General features: G+C 38.9%; 1 pseudogene; it reads left to right on the forward strand.

The window, feature by feature from the left end:
- Window positions 1–600: 600 nt before the first annotated feature.
- On the forward strand, window positions 601–16630 carry LOC138851865 (uncharacterized; annotated as a pseudogene).
- The last annotated feature ends 240 nt before the right edge of the window (window positions 16631–16870 follow it).

Here is a 16870-nt window from a genome sequence, read left to right on the forward strand (position 1 = left end):
TCATAGCATGAACCAGTTCAAGAAGACTGCCAAAAGGTGTCTGATGAATGTAGCTACAGAAAGGGAGGGGAATGATTTTCTATTTTTTAGCTAACATACGTGTAAATTTTACCATATTCCTAGTAATGACCCTCGTATTGTAGATAGTCTTAATGACACGAAAAGTTCAATTATCATTATTTTTTTCACACGGGACACAGGCCTGATTCCCCTCTGGCAGTAAACTCTGCTAGGTAGTGCACACTAATTCTCCTTTTTTGACTCAGTATATAATGTTTTCCGCCCAAGATTGGTTCCAGGCGCTAGATAGTCTTTTTAGTATGATAATAAGATGTTATCTCCATTGTAGAATAATAAGAAAATATTATAACCTTTATATTATAATAATAAGGTAAAAGGACCCCAATGGAAATAAGTCACTCTGAATTTTTTGGGTTATCCTAGGTTCTCTACACATATGCTGCTATGTATGATAATTCTATGTAACTGTATTTGTGTATACATGAATAAACTTACTTACTTACTCTTCATTTGCGATACCGTAGGTATCACGGATAATCGCCGGTAGTAACAAATCCATGGTGGCTCCCGTGACAGCCCCACGGGTCAACTCAACGCAAACAGTGTTGATGAGCCTGTTGCTATGCAGCGCCATGTTGGAAAAGAGCACAACCGCACTCGACCGTGGTCAGGCAGCGAATCTCTTCATAACAGGTATGGAGGTGTGGTAGCTCGTCACGCGGCCATCACTATACAGCGAGCGTACCGTCGCTGTGTACAAGAAGTTCTATTCTATCACAACCAAGGCCCAGGAGAAGCGTCTGTCACGCAGGTTCACACTTGATGTCCCTGACTACCACGACACCCACCATCTGATTCGTTCAGAATTTGATCAGCTGCAAAGAAATTTGAGTGCAACAGGTGTGTAAAACAAGATGGAAATATTAAACACAAATGCAGTATAATGTGATCCTTTATTGAGTAAGTTTCGCCCACACATTGGGCTTTATCAAGTCACAAACAGATCTGTCTGACTTTTTTGGGTTATCCTAGGTTCTCTACACATATGCTGCTATGTATGATAATTCTATGTAACTGTATTTGTGTATACCTGAATAAACTTACTTACTTACTTACTTACCTGGGTAAAGAGTACTCTGTCTGACTTTTTTGGGTTATCCTAGGTTCTCTATACATATGCTGCTATGTATGATAATTCTATGTAACTGTATTTGTGTATACCTGAATAAACTTACTTACTTACGTACTTATATAGGATAGAGAGTCAGGTGGAGAATTCTGCATTTGTTTAATTTGTCCCTAATGTCAGTATTTTATACCTTTTATCTCCATCGTGTAAAACGAGTTGAGAATTGAGTGAGACACACTGGGATAGTTTTCAGGAATTTATCGTAAGTACACCTGATTATGAAGGCTTTAATTAATGTTTTCATTCTTTAGGGCATCCTGCCATGGTGATAAACATCAGATGTGTAAAAACAATTTGCTTTTGATAGTGATTTTTCTTGTAATTTATAGCCTCTGTCTGAAATAATGTATGATGAATATTATTAGGTATACCTGAAAAGATTCCTTTAGGTGGTGATTGATAGAATTTTGTTGTTTTGTCTTCGAGTTTTTCATTTATAACCTGAGAACTATAACCAGGGAAAGAAGGTTTATGCATTTACATGAATGGGCAGGTGGCCTTTTGTCAATTTGATGAAACCTGTAAACATTTACTAAAAAAGAGAAGAAGAAAAACTTTATAAAACTGGGATGCTTGAATGTGAGTGGATGTAGTGCGGATGACAAGAAACATGATTGCTGATGTTATGAATGAAAAGAAGTTGGATGTCCTGGCCCTAAGCGAAACAAAGCTGAAGGGGGTAGGGGAGTTTCGGTGGGGGGAGATAAATGGGATTAAATCTGGAGTATCTGAGAGAGTTAGAGCAAAGGAAGGGGTAGCAGTAATGTTGAAGGATCAGTTATGGAAGGAGAAAAGAGAATATGAATGTGTAAATTCAGGGATTATGTGGATTAAAGTAAAGGTTGGATGTGAAAAGTGGGTCATAATAAGCGTGTATGCACCTGGAGAAGAGAGGAATGTAGAGGAGAGAGAGAGATTTTGAGAGATGTTAAGTGAATGTATAGGAACCTTTGAACCAAGTGAGAGAGTAATTGTGGTAGGGGACCTGAATGCTAAAGTAGGAGAAACTTTTAGAGAGGGTGTAGTAGGTAAGTTTGGGGTGCCAGGTGTAAATGATAATGGGAGCCCTTTGATTGAACTTTGTATAAAAAGGGATTTAGTTATAGGTAATACATATTTTAAGAAAAAGAGGATAAATAAGTATACAAGATATGATGGAGGGCAGAATGACAGTAGTTTGTTGGATTATGTATTGGTAGATAAAAGACTGTTGAGTAGACTTCAGGATGTACATGTTTATAGAGGGGTCACAGATATATCAGATCACTTTTTAGTTGTAGCTACACTGAGAGTAAAAGGTAGATGGGATACAAGGAGAATAGAAGCATCAGGGAAGAGAGAGGTGAAGGTTTATAAACTAAAAGAGGAGGCAGTTAGGGTAAGATATAAACAGCTATTGGAGGATAGATGAGCTAATGAGAGCATAGGCAATGGGGTCGAAGAGGTATGGGGTAGGTTTAAAAATGTAGTGTTAGAGTGTTCAGCAGAAGTTTGTGGTTACAGGAAAGTGGGTGCGGGAGGGAAGAGGAGCGATTGGTGGAATGTTCATGTAAAGAGTAGTAAGGGAGAAAAAGTTAGCATATGAGAAGTTTTTACAAAGTAGAAGTGATGCAAGGAGGGAAGAGTATATGGAGAAAAAGAGAGAGGTTAAGAGAGTGGTGAAGCAATGTAAAAAGAGAGCAAATGAGAGAGTGGGTGAGATGTTATCAACAAATTTTGTTGAAAATAAGAAAAAAATTTGGAGTGAGATTAACAAGTTAATTAAGGAAGCCTAAGAGAACAAATGGATTTGTTTCTTTCTTTCTTTCTTTCAACCCACCAGCCGTATCCCACTGAGGTGGGGTGGCCCAAAAAGAAAAACAGAAGTTTCTTGTTTTAAATTAAGTAATACATGTATATACAGGAGAAGGGGTTACTATCCCCTTGCTCCTGGCATTTTAGTCGCCTCTTACAACACGCATAGCTTATGGAGGAAGAATTCTGTTCCACTTCCCCATGGAGATAAGAGGAAATAAACAAGAACAAGAACTAGAAAGAAAATAGAAGAAAACCCAGAGGAGTGTGTATATATATGCTTCTACATGAATGTGTAGTGTGACCTAAGTGTAAGTAGAAATAGCAAGATGTACCTGAAATCTTGCATGTGTATGAGACAAAAAAAAAGACACCAGCAATCCTACAATCATGTAAAACAATTACAGGTTTCCGTTTTACACTCGCTTGGCAGGACGGTAGTACCTCCCTGGGCGGTTGCTGTCTACCAACCTACTACCTAGTAACAAATGGATTTGTCAGTTAAAAATAGGAGAGGGGAGTTATTAAATGGAGAGTTAGAGGTATTGGGAAGATGGAGGGAATATTTTGAGGAATTGTTAAATGTTGATGAAGATAGGGAAGCTGTGATTTCGTGTATAGGGCAAGGAGGAATAACATCTTGTAGGAGTGAGGAAGAGCCAGTTGTGAGTGTGGGGGAAGTTTGTGAGGCAGTAGGTAAAATAAAAGTGGGTAAGGCAGCTGGGATTGATGGGATAAAGATAGAAATGTTAAAAGCAGGTGGGGATATAGTTTTGGAGTGGTTGGTGCAATTATTTAATAAATGTATGGAAGAGGGAAAGGTACCTAGGGATTGGCAGAGAGCATGCATAGTTCCTTTGTATAAAGGCAAAGGGGACAAAAGAGAGTGCAAAAATTATAGGGAGATAAGTCTGTTGAGTATACCTGGTAAAGTGTATGGTAGAGTTATTATTGAAAGAATTAATTAAGAGTAAGATGGAGAATAGGATAGCAGATGAACAAGGAGGCTTTAGGAAAGGTAGGGGGTGTGTGGACCAGGTGTTTACAGTGAAACATACAAGTGAACAGTATTTACATAAGTCTAAAGAGGTTTTTGTGGCATTTATGGATTTGGAAAAGGCGTATGACAGGGTGGATAGGGGGGCAATGTGGCAGATGTTGCAGGTGTATGGTGTAGGAGGTAGGTTACTGAAAGCAGTGAAGAGTTTTTACGAGGATAGTGAGGCTCAAGTTAGAGTATGTAGGAAAGAGGGATATTATTTCCCAGTAAAAGTAGGCCTTAGATGGGAAGTACAGTGCCTACACTCTGAAGGAGGGGTGTTAATGTTGCAGTTTAAAAACTGTAGTGTAAAGCACCCTTCTGGCAAGACAGTGATGGAGTGAATGATGGTAAAAGTTTTTCTTTTTCGGGCCACCCTGCCTTGGTGGGAATCGGCCAGTGTGTTAATAAAAAAAATAAAAAAAATAATTGCTAATTTTGGTTTCGTACAATATCTTGAAGCTTTTTCTGAATGGCTTTAACCTTTAATGGCTGATCCATTATATGAAAAGAATGAAAGGTTAAATTTGGATTTAATTTAGTCTTGGAGCCTTGGTCACTCCAAATGATACAAGATAATGAGAGAATACAGTGGAGAAAGATGTCACTGGTGAAGATCACATGAAGCTGTAAAAATAGGTTAGACAAGTATGAGTGGATGTGGGTGGGTGAATTGAACCTGTCTGGTATGGGCCAGCAGTGCTACTCCTCTCTTTAGTTCTTATGAAGGCATCAGGGCTTCTAATTGCTGTGTTACAACTTGGTGTAGATTAGTATCATGTGCAAGGGTAGTTGAGATGTATTTGCTAGCGCTTTATTCTATGGCGATGGAAGTAGCAATTATGGATACTTCGGTACAGTGGTGCCCATCAGTATTGAGTTCTCTGTAGATTAATTCTCCTCTGTTCTGGTGCATGAGGCATCCCTCTTTAGAACTGTAGATTACCATAATTATGAAAAGGTATACAATACCGATAAATAGACAAGTAAGACACATATGCAGTAGTTGGCTATCTTTATTGTTGAAATGTTTCACCTTCATGGTAGGCTTCTTAAAGACAAGAAAATAAGTATACAGACAGCAAGTATAGTGGCGAAGATGATGTAATCAGTCCATCATCCAACTGCTGCGCATTTCACTTGTAAACTTCCCATGTTGAACACACATTCTTTTCATGTTTGACTTGCATACTTATATTCATTGATGCATTTGTGGTTTCTCATAGAGGTTTAAGTCTGAAGACATTGTTTTATAAAAATATTCTTATATTAAAGTTCAGTGTTTTTTTTTCAGTTTTGTTTGTTTTTCAAATGTTTATTTTGCTTCTCTGTTTGGTTATCAAAATTTGTTCTTCTAGTGTTTTGTTTTCCAGAGTATGTATGAAAATGACTTTTTGAAGCACTGATTTTTTTTCCAGTAATGTTTTTTGTATTTTGTTTTTAATTAAATTTTTGTGTGCTTTTTCCAGCAGTTTGTTTTAACAAATGTTTTATAGAAATTTAGTATTTTGCAGTGTTTATTTTGTTTCCAGTATTGTTTTGCTTCCACAGTGTATTTGTTCCCACAATATTTATTCTGTTCCCACAGTGTATGGTGAAGGCAGACGACCAGCTTGCTTACTGTCAATGAGAGACTCCCCTCGCACCACAGTCACTATCACAACCACCTCCTCCTCCCCCTCCATGAGGCAGCCAGATCCCTATGATCTACATGATACCCTGGCCTCCATGAATGACAGTTCCCTCTACTGTCATGTGTCTGCCCAGTCTCCCCTCACACCCACCTCGATGCCCACACCGGCACCCACACATGTCAGGAACGGCTCTGGGGATTACCAAGGACAGCAGAATGACAGAGACCTCAAGTACTTCTCCTCAGAGGACAGTGGCCTGGTGAGTACAATATACAATTCTCATTCAACATGCTACAGCAGATATCAGAAATATTGCTAGAATGAAAATAGAAGTTTGAAAAAGCTGAACAGTTTCCTTTTATATGTGCTGAAACCTCCGGGTTGCAATGTGAGCCTGTGTACTGATATCATGAGCACTCTGGTTGACAGGCCTGACCTGGCCCTGCAGCCTCTCTGCTGGGGTGGAAGAACCCTTGAAATGGGTCACAGGTAAAGCACAGGTAAAATATACCTATAAATAATCCCCCATACATTCAGAATTATTTACTGGAGACCTGTAGAAATGTTGAATAATAAAAATCCACTAATTTAGAATAATAACTCAGATTTGAAGAGCATGTTGACTACCTAAAAAATAAAAATGTTTGTGGTGTCAGTTTACTTTTTATGAATTTAGTTGAATACACAGGTAACCCACACATAGAAGAGAGGAGCTTATGACAATGTTTCGATCTGATTTGGACCATTTAACATAATATAAGAATGGAGAAACACTGCAGAAGGCCTACTGGCCCATACAAGGCAGGTCCTTATCAAAACGACCTCTACCCAAAGCAACCCAAAAATTAACTCCTGTACCCAATGACACCAATCAAACCCGGCCCTTCCCACTCATATATTTGTCCAATCTCTTCTTAAAGCTACCCAAGGTCCTAGCCTCTATCGCCCTACTGGGAAGATTGTTCCACGCATCCACAACTCTGTTAGAAAACCAGTACTTACCTATGTCCTTTCTAAATCTAAATTTCTCCAACTTAAATCCATTATTTCTGGTTCTTACCTGGTTCGACACCCTCAGTACTTTATTAATATCTCCTTTGTTTATGCTCGTCATCCACTTATACACTTCAGTGATATCATCCCTCATTCTACGTCTCTCCAGAGAGTGAAGATTTAAGGCTTTAAGTCGATCTTCATACGGGAGATTCCTTACACAGTAAATCATTTTAGTCATTCTTCTCTGTATGTTCTCTAATGAGTCTATATCCATCCTGTAGTAAGGGGACCAAAACTGAGCAGCATAATCTAGATGAATGGTTCAGAGAACCGACATGTTGATAAATTAGACACATGTGCAACTCTTGGGTATCTTTATTGAGGAAACGTTTCGCCACACAGTGGCTTCATCAGTCCATACATAGGAGAAACTTGAAGAACAGGAGGAGAATGAGGTAATCAGTCCCTCAACCTTGGGTCGATGTGTTCAGTCCATCAATCTTGAGTAGAATACGGCAGATGAGCGGAGAAGCAGCTTATAAACCGTATGGCAGGAGAGGTGTAGCAGTCATAGGTAGTGTCACATTTGTTCAATGTGGAAGTAGGTTGTGCCCAAGAATTAGGCAAGCGAAGAATTCCTAAGTATTAAGATCCCAAGAAGTTGCAGTGTCTGACTTAGGAATTCTTCGCTTGCCTAATTCTTGGGCACAACCTACTTCCACATTGAACAAATGTGACACTACCTATGACTGCTACACCTCTCCTGCCATACGGTTTATAAGCTGCTTCTCCGCTCATCTGCCGTATTCTACTCAAGATTGATGGACTGAACACATCGACCCAAGGTTGAGGGACTGATTACCTCATTCTCCTCCTGTTCTTCAAGTTTCTCCTATGTATGGACTGATGAAGCCACTGTGTGGCGAAACGTTTCCTCAATAAAGATACCCAAGAGTTGCACATGTGTCTAATTTATCAACATGTCGGTTCTCTGAACCATTCATCTACAAACCTGTCAGACACTGCAACTTCTTGGGATCTTAATACTTAGGAATTCTTCGCTTGCCTAATTCTTGGGCACAACCTACTTCCACATTGAACAAATGTGACACTACCTATGACTGCTACACCTCTCCTGCCATACGGTTTATAAGCTGCTTCTCCGCTCATCTGCCGTATTCTACTCAAGATTGATGGACTGAACACATCGACCCAAGGTTGAGGGACTGATTACCTCATTCTCCTCCTGTTCTTCAAGTTTCTCCTATGTATGGACTGATGAAGCCACTGTGTGGCGAAACGTTTCCTCAATAAAGATACCCAAGAGTTGCACATGTGTCTAATTTATCAGCATAATCTAAATGAGGCCTCACTAGTGATGTATAGAGCTGTAAAATAACTTTTGGACTTCTGTTACTTATACTTCTTAAGATAAATCCATGTACATGTATTCTGTTAACCTTGTTGCACACACTTAGGCACTGCTGTCTTGGCTTCAGGTGTCTGCTTACCATGACTCCCAAGTCTTTTTCACATTCTGTATGATCAAGCTCTACTTCACTTACTTTATAGCTTCGATGGTTATTTTCATTACCTTACACTTATCCACATTGAACTTCATCTGCCATTTTTCAGACCAAGACATTAATTTGTCCAAATCCTCCTGGAGTTCATTGCTGTCCTTCTCAGAATGAATCATATGGCCTATCTTTGTATCATCACAGTAACACTGTGACTTTGTAAATGGTCCAAGTCAGATTGAAACGTCGTCATAAGCTCCTTTCTTCTATGTGTGGGTTATTTGTGTATTGTTAGGTAAGACACATATGCAACAGTTAGGTATCTTTATTTCGAAACGTTTCGCCTACACAGTAGGCTTCTTCAGTCGAGTACAGAAAGGTTGATAGAAGCAGAAGATACTTGAAGACGATGTAATCAGTCCATCACCCTTAAAGTTTTGAGGTGGTCAGTCCCTCAGTCTGGAGAAGAGCATTGTTCCGTTGTCTGAAACAATATGAAGTTGAAGTGACAGAATGGGGCCTTTATATAGTGCCAGGAGGTGAGACGTAGGTTGCTTTGGGAGGGCAGGTCCTTCTCAAACCCAGCCGTTCTCACTAGTAGAGGTTGTCGAAGTGGTCTGTACCAAGATACCCTTGTGTTGCAGTGTCTGACAGAATGAACATTAAAATGGTATGAAATACCGACAGATTGTTAGGTAAGACACATATGCAACAGTTAGGTATCTTTATTTCGAAACGTTTCGCCTACACAGTAGGCTTCTTCAGTCGAGTACAGAAAGGTTGATAGAAGCAGAAGATACTTGAAGACGATGTAATCAGTCCATCACCCTTAAAGTTTTGAGGTGGTCAGTCCCTCAGTCTGGTACAGACCACTTCGACAACCTCTACTAGTGAGAACGGCTGGGTTTGAGAGGGACCTGCCCTCCCAAAGCAACCTACGTCTCACCTCCTGGCACTATATAAAGGCCCCATTCTGTCACTTCAACTTCATATTGTTTCAGACAACGGAACAATGCTCTTCTCCAGACTGAGGGACTGACCACCTCAAAACTTTAAGGGTGATGGACTGATTACATCGTCTTCAAGTATCTTCTGCTTCTATCAACCTTTCTGTACTAGACTGAAGAAGCCTACTGTGTAGGCGAAACGTTTCGAAATAAAGATACCTAACTGTTGCATATGTGTCTTACCTAACAATCTGTCGGTATTTCATACCATTTTAATGTTTATTTGTGTGTTGTTCCAGTCGCGGTAATGTGCCTGTTTTTGTTAATTTAGTTGAATTTCTGTAATGAAATGTATTTACAAAAGTAATATTAGAGGAGTCTGTATTTTAAGTATAGTTTGGGGTATTATTCTCTTGGTTTATGTACGATTTTTTGTACATGTCCACTGTGTGTAGCCTATTTCAGAAAGTTTTTGTGAGAAACAATAGGCGTTATTGCCAAAAGTCTGTTTATAAATTTTTGTTTCAGAGTAATAAGGTTTAATATCTTAAACTGCTTATATACTTGGACTTCAGGATTATTGTATTGTGCCTTTTCATAAATGTTCATGTGTACATTTTGCCAAATTTTGTACTGAATTCAGGGACTATCACAGTCATACCTCGTTTCTGTTAATTCACTGTGTAAATATCAACATTTGTACTATAGTTCTTAAATATTTGATTTGGTACAGTATCTCATATTAATATGGACAGTGCATATATGGCTAGAACTGTAACTGGTTTGTACTATAGCACTATTTAATCAAATGCAAGTGTACTATAGTTTAAAATGTTTTTCTTTTTTAAATAGGGAAGTCAGGATGGCACATGCTTGAATCGCATTGGGGTGAGTGGCCAAAGACGTACTGTACGAGGCCCGGGTGGCAAGAAAATTCCTCCGGAGGTACCACGTCGCACATCTTCTATTAAGTCTTGCGAGAGTAGTGGAAGTAATGACAGGTTAGTAATTTAGGCATGGGGAGAAATTTAGAGTTCCCGGCAGTGCTTTCCTTGATCATAAAGTTGTTCAATAGTCAGAGTACAGAAGTTGAGTACAGAAACTTAGGGCAGCTCTGCTCTTTCTCTGCTTCTTTGTACATCTAAGTGTAAAAGAAAATGAGAGCAAGTATCACCAGTATTAACTACTAACCATATTTGTAGCTATTAAATCTATTGATCTGTTACATCAAATGTCTCTCTTGGTAAAATTACACATTTAAATTTAATTTATTTATACCCTCCAAACTTGCATGTTTTGTTTCAATTGACAATTTAAATGCAATAAAATTTGAAGTGATGCCACAATGTGTCAACATAAAATCCCAAATTGTGGTACATGCTCCTGGATTCAGCACCTCATTGAAGTGATAATGTTTTATTTCTTTGAGCTATACAGATAATATAGATACATTGCTCAAAAGAAAGCTACTAATTGTGCCAGGGGTAAAATTTTATTTTAATAGGTTAAAATGTTTTGGCTGGGCATCATTGGTGTTTCTAACCATTTATGATTAAAAAATGGTGATGTATCTAAAAGCATAAATATTATAATTTTTTATATAAGCCTTTTGCATTGCTGAAAGTTAAAATGTCGGTAATATTCCACCTATATTATTGTTCTACAAATACTATGCACCTTCAGAATGATGAATCAAAGCTTCTTTGTTTCCAATACATCATAACCTTTATGATGATCAAAATAGAAAGTCGAATACAAAGTTGCCTTTCATTAATGGGAATTATATTTTATTTAAGATTCTGCTACCTTTATCTTGTTAAAATTAAGAATGAGGTTTCTTGAGTGTAGCTGTACACTATTTATATATTATGTTGATTCCACAAACTATTTTTTGGATGTTTGTAATATATCAAGAGCAATGTTACAACACTATCAATGCCTAACCGCAGAGTCCAGTGCCATATCCCATCCCTAACACCTCCATCCTCAACTCCTTCGTCACTCACTTCGGAGGGAGGTCAAAGTGACAGAGGACCACTCACAAGGTTATGACATGCCTTTATTACTTAGCTCTTAAATGTGCTTAGTCAGGTTGTAAGAGAAGTAAATGTTAGTATGTTTGAGACAGAGAGAGAGAGAGAGAGAGAGAGAGAGAGAGAGAGAGAGAGAGAGAGAGAGAGAGAGAGAGAGAGAGAGAGAGAGAGAGAGAGAGAGAGAGAGAGAGAGAGAGAGAGAGAAGGGGGGGGAGAGAGAGAAGGGGGGGAGAGAGAGAGAGAAGGGGGGGAGAGTGGGGCAATCCTATAAAGCAGACTCATATTTCACTTAAGGTTTCCTTTTGCTTTCTCTCTCTTTAACCGAGGAATGATAAAATTAATAGTGTTAATATTAAAGATTTAGTTAAAATAGTGAAATAAAGGCTGTTGAGATGATCTAGTTTAAAAAATGGAGCAAACTATGTTAGTAAAGATGGCATATATATATACATTTAACGTGGGCAGAAGGTTGTGTAGGGTGTCTGAAGCAGAACTAACAGCATCAGTGTAAAAGAATGGATGAGTAGTGGCTTGGACTAAGCAGGCATATAAAAGTATGTTTAGACTGGAATGAGTAGAGATGAACATTTTGCAGAATTTGTCATGCTTTTGAAGAGTCAGCAAGGTGATATCAATGAATGGACTCTGGGAAACTAGCCAAACATAGTGAAAGAATAAATGGTATATTTATACAGGCAATCAATTTAGGTAAATAAACACATTGTAGTGATTTAGATTTTGCCACCGAAGTGGCTAGTTTATTATGCACCCCATATCCATCCTGTGGACGGTAGCGCGAGAGCATATGGATACACAAAAGGCCTAGGAACTAGGCTCCAAAGGGTTAACAGGAATACATATGGATTTATATCTACATATCTATAGTTCACTTATCTGTTACAAGCAAATTTAGGAAATTTGCTTAGTATATCTGGTATCTTATTTTCATTAATAAGATATCTTGACATGTCACATAGGTTATTATACTGTCTGTCTCTGTATTCCTCAATAAGTGGACAATTAAGCACATAGTGTTCAAGAGAGTGACCATATGCCTGATCACATAATTTACATTTAGTTTGATCATCATCTGTGTGTCTCCCAAACTGACAGAAGTACTTGTAACCAAGCCTAAGCCTGGCCACTACAACATCAGTCAGTCTGTTCACATTGCAAGTTGCTCCATAAACATACTTATCTACGTTCATGTTATCATAGTGGGTTATAGATCTACTCAGGCTTCTAACTGCATTCCTATAACAATCATTTTCATTATTTACTTCTCTCCTAATATTATTCCTAATGCTAGACACAGTTATACCAAAGTTATATTCTACATTCTCCTTCTGGATACTCTTCTTGGCTAACATATCAACTTTATCATGAAGGAGTAATCCAATGTGTGATGGGATCCATAGCAATTGTACATTAATTCCTTTGTCCCTAATTTTTGAGTATCTATACCTGGCTTCCCCAATGAGCATGTTGTTGGAGTCATTACCTGGAGTTTACCTGGAGAGAGTTTCGGGGGTCAATGCCCCCTCGGCCCGGTCTGTGACCAGGCCTCCTGGTGGATCAGCGCCTGATCAACCAGGCTGTTGCTGCTGGCTGCACGCAAACCAACGTACGAGCCACAGCCCGGCTGATCAGGAACTGACTTTAGGTGCTTGTCCAGTGCCAGCTTGAAGAACAAAAAAAAATAGTTGTAAGGAATTGTCTGGAAACTTCTCTCATGTCACTCACAAACATAAATCATTTAAAACAGAGGCACTTTTAACATCACATTGGTATTAGCAAGAATCATCTTAAGACTGCTAACACTTAATATGTTTCACCTCACTTGTTGTATATAATAATATACTCCCTTTCTGTCCTGGTATGTAAGAGTACATTGAGGCTTAATAAATCTCTAGGTAATCAATATGTACTCTAAATAAAATATCCAAATGTTATAAATGTGTCCATTTACTAAAATAGCTAGAAAGGTACAATACATGCATTCTGGAAAATGAGTGGGGAGGTTTTAGGCTCAGTGGGACAACTTCAGCCTGTAGCATCTGTGCCCTTATTGAGAGGCAGCCTGTGAGAGTGAAACAGTGAATGGTTTATTATTATTATTATTATTAAAGATTCGCCGGTATTCTCCCGGCCCGGGCCTTTTCCAAGTGGTGGCCCGGCCTTGGCTCCCTCTTTAGGGAGTGTCTGAGACCTAAGTCTCCCATGGGAGGAGGCACAAGTACCTCCTCATCTTTGGGACCAACTGTCCCCAGGCCTAGCCACAAGCTAGGCCTCTCTGGCCTGCCATCCCCGCCCCAAGGGAGCAAATGGGAATGACAGTCTTATGAGCTAAAGGCTCGGGCTCAGGCACCTACCCTACCCTAGAAGGGTTAGGCATGGTGTCGATGAGTGAATGGTTTTCTTAGTCACTCTGCTTAGGTAGGACATTACATTGATTTATATATACTGTATATATAATATATAATATATATATATATATATATATATATATATATATATATATATATATATATATATATATATATATATATATATATATATATATATATATATATATATAGGGAGGTACCACCTCTAGAACTGTAATGGGGACCCTCATCCTCAGAGAAAAGAATAAACTTGCTTCAGGGAAAACTCAAGATTCTCCTTGAAGCTGTTTGAGAATTTTCTCCTACCACCCCCTATATTATGTATATATATTTTATTTAAAGACAAAATACATTGACGAAACATTCACAAAAATATGATACAAAGTAAAACAACATAGGTAACTCAGAGCTACATCTCGAATACTTCGTCCAGCTCCCCTGCGGTGGGCCGCGTGCCCAGAATGCTGCAGGCATTTCCTCTCTGGATCGCAACACTGAGTCTCTGAAAGAGGAAGCTGGTCGCCCTGTGGTCCTTGGTTTCTATGATGAGCTTTTCACCCAGCTCTTTGAGGAACACTAGAGCACACTTGCCCCATGCTCCAAGGGTCTCCGACCCTATTGGAATGAAGTTATAGCAAGGGGGAAGGTCTTCATATTTTCGGATCTTCTGGGTCTCCCCGTGGCTGGCAGCTCCACCCCCTTCCACTACAGAGTATGGCAAGTAGGTGTCTGTCAATGTGGCAGCACAGGTGTAGTCCCAGGCAATCTGCTTTCCATCCTTCCAGGGTAGCATAGTGGCTCCATCAGGACGCTTTTGACTTCCATCAGACCTCTGTACTTGGGGTTCCCGTTGAGCTGGGCAACGGGCTGTGGCGAGGCTTCTCTTTATTATGTCATTGATCTCCTCATGTCTGGCATACTTCCCTTCTGTTGTGTGACACACGAGACCATGGAGTCCGAATTGATCAGCTGTCGCCCTGCCGCAAATACACCTATGTTCGGTGAGGATGGGGGCGGCTAGGCGAAGAGCAACACCAATCCGAATGGCCTGTGGGTCGAGACGGGTGCCCAGGGAGGAATTGGGAACAGCTAACAGGAAATCTCCTGAGTGTGGTGCCTTCACTGCCAGGAGACGAGCTTTGTTCTTTCCTGAAGCATTGGAGAGCATTGTGTTGGCGATTTTTTCCATGATCGGTTTGTCCCAGTGAGACTGTTTGTGCTGTTTGGGAGGAGCTGGTCTACTGGAGGAGTCTGTAAGGGTGTCCCACCGAATTGCTGCTTCAGTAAACCTGGGGTCTTGAGCTCCTACCAAGTCTCTCAAGCGTTCGGGCACTATCTTCTTGACTAATGCACTGGAAGCCAAACACGAAGACAGAAAAGCAGGTAAAGCAACATGCGTTGCTTTACGCACCCCTATACCTCCCAGTCGCACTGGGAGGGTTGCCTGATCCCATTGCTCATCCTCTAGTGACAGGTTCAGTGCCTTCTTAAAAGTTAATCTCAGGTGTGCGTCATATTCATCGAGTGTTGGGTTGTCAAAAGAGGGTGCACACCTCAAGAAGTGAGTCTTGGCATAGTAAGACACCTTGTGAGGAGATACAGAGCATCATGGGCATCAAGATCGCTTATTCTCTCCTCCATTCTCATAAGGTCATTCAATTTGTCCCTGAGGACAGTATCGATGGCCTGGTGACCCAGCGGTGCCCCGCGCCTGTTGGACGGAGTTGTAGTTGAGATTTCCGGGAGGATTCTTCGCACAGCATTGATTATTTCCTGGTTCGCTGTGATGATTTCACACTTAGAGGGATTGAGGATGAGTCCCAAGCCTTCTCCCTGTGTTTTCACCAGTTGTAGGTCCCCCACGAGGGATTCGTTCAGTACCTGCCAGAGTGCCGTCATCCAGGTACCATATATTGAGCTCACTGCGTAGGCTGGAAGTTATATATATATATATATATATATATATATATATATATATATATATATATATATATATATATATATATATATATATATATATATATATATATAAATATATATATATTTGTGTATATAATTTATATTTTATAATATTTATTTATTGTGTTTGTTTAGTATTAAATTATATATATATATATATATATATATATATATTATATATATATATATATATATATATATATATATATATATATATATATATATATATATATATATATATATATATATATATATATATATATATATATATATATTTATATTTTCAACAAGTCGGTCGTCTCCCACAGTATCTACGAATTACTGAGTTTGAAAGTTTGGTGCATCATTCTCAAATATTTCATTTATCAAACTACTTTATGTAAATTCCCAGTGTATATAAATCATTTAATTAAATACAGTACTGTATAAAGTATTTGTATTTTAATTAGTGCCTTAGATATTAAATGGTACTGAAGTCCTCTTGTATTTGTAGGGAATTTAAACAAAATTATATATGCAGTTAATTATATATAGAATTTTTTTTCATTTTTTTTGAAATAGGTCTGTGGATAATGGATCCTTATCCATTGTACAGTCCTCGGGGTCAGACTCCTCACTCTTTCAGTCTGCCTCAGATTGTGCTACTCCTCTGTCTACCCATGACCAAATGGATAACACAGATTACCATCCCACATCACCAATATGGAAACGCAAAAATCAAGCAAGTCATTACAGCTACAGCAAGCTGTATACTACAGGTATTATGAATCTGGATGTCTTATATCTTGGATTTGTAATGTTATTTGTAAGACTTTCGTATTTAAAGCTTTGTGAACTGCTATATACTTACCTTGCTGCATCTCTTATTAGTATTTTCTTTTAGACTGAATTTGTTGCTCTTTTTATCATATACTGCATACTTTAATAAACATTTTATAATTGCAGCAAAGATTACTCTTATCTATATTTAAAATGCATCTAGTAAATACGTACAAGTCACCTGCATCGTTTGTAGTTAGCTTTTGTGCATCCATTATTTGTTTTTTTGTTTCTAGTATGAAAGAATGCCAGCTTTAGATTCATAGTTAATAAATTGACAGTGAGTTTAGTCTTTTCTCCACCAGCTTCATTTAATGTCTGAGTTTTCCTCTGAGGCTCCTTAGATTGTAAGTAAGTATAATTAAAGTCCCCAAAATTAAAAAAAGCTTGACACTTCCACCAGCAGATAAGCGGTTGAGCCAGATCAGCGAAAATTCAGAAGATTTCCTGCAGTCCCATTCCTCTGAGGGAATGGCCTATTCCCAAACCATTCCCTCACAGACCCCACACTCAGCACGCTACGCCCATGCTC

Source organism: Cherax quadricarinatus, unplaced genomic scaffold (assembly GCF_038502225.1).
Source record: "Cherax quadricarinatus isolate ZL_2023a unplaced genomic scaffold, ASM3850222v1 Contig2483, whole genome shotgun sequence".
In the NCBI taxonomy this organism is placed as follows: Eukaryota; Metazoa; Arthropoda; class Malacostraca; order Decapoda; family Parastacidae; genus Cherax; species Cherax quadricarinatus.